We start from the raw sequence: 821 nt of genomic DNA, 5'->3' as shown, positions 1-821 counted from the left end.
TAAACCTACTATACAATGTCAAGACTATCAGGTTTTCCATGCCAGATTATATATGGTGTATTGTTTGCTTTTGCTAGAGTGGAAAACCTGAAGACCATGAGCATAGATTCACAAATAACTACGAAAAAAAACATTCAAACATTTCATGCATTCTTAAAGGCTATTGCCTTGGTATTCTTTCTGCCTTCAGAATGCTTATTGGGAATGTACATTTCCTGCTAGTAAGCTGGCTTAAGGTTATTAAGTTATTAACAGCCCCTCCAAAACCAGGAAGAATTCAAAAGAAAATACTCCTCATATTACAGTATGTAAATTTAAAGCTACAGGTAACTACGATTAAATACAAATACTGCTATTGCTATGCCCAAGAACTCCCAGGTTATCATTAGCGTTATTACCATCAACAGGAATTTGCTATAACGACCTATCCTGGCCATTCTTTAGCCACACAATAAAGCTACATTTCTAATATAATATACTTAACAAACCTTACTTATGTCATTCCAAATTCCTCATTTAATTGGCTGTCAAGAAATCAGCTGACTGTTGCCTCAAACGCCCCTCAGATGCAATGTTGCCAGTCTCGTGTGGTTGTAATTATATATGAAATGATGTATATAAATCCATAGATATTGTATATTTAGTCATTTTGAAATACGGTATGTGGAATTTTTGCCTAGAATAAATTCATATATCTTCATAACTAAGTGTCATGCCGATTTTGCTAACATTAATGAGATCCTAAGCATGGTAACAGTGCGTATGTTATAAGAGATAATATGTATAAATATTTACAAATTTGAAGAATCGTATAAGTACTT

The 821-nt window shown here is 33.3% G+C and overlaps 1 protein-coding gene across 2 annotated transcripts in view; it reads right to left on the bottom strand.

Annotated features, from left to right (window-relative positions):
* LOC119588768 (WASH complex subunit 1-like) overlaps positions 1-581 on the bottom strand; it is a gene marked incomplete in the record, with an annotated part of 11,054 nt that extends 10,473 nt beyond the window's left edge. Inside the window, 1 exon segment of one of the 2 annotated variants that reach the window (XM_037937408.1) lies at positions 494-581. 2 annotated transcript variants of the gene reach the window in all.
* Positions 582-821: the final 240 nt, after the last annotated feature.

This window comes from Penaeus monodon, chromosome 24 (genome assembly GCF_015228065.2).
Source record: "Penaeus monodon isolate SGIC_2016 chromosome 24, NSTDA_Pmon_1, whole genome shotgun sequence".
Classification (NCBI taxonomy): Eukaryota; Metazoa; Arthropoda; class Malacostraca; order Decapoda; family Penaeidae; genus Penaeus; species Penaeus monodon.
Note: the sequence above shows the minus strand (reverse complement) of the source record. Positions and strands in the feature narration are given on the sequence as shown.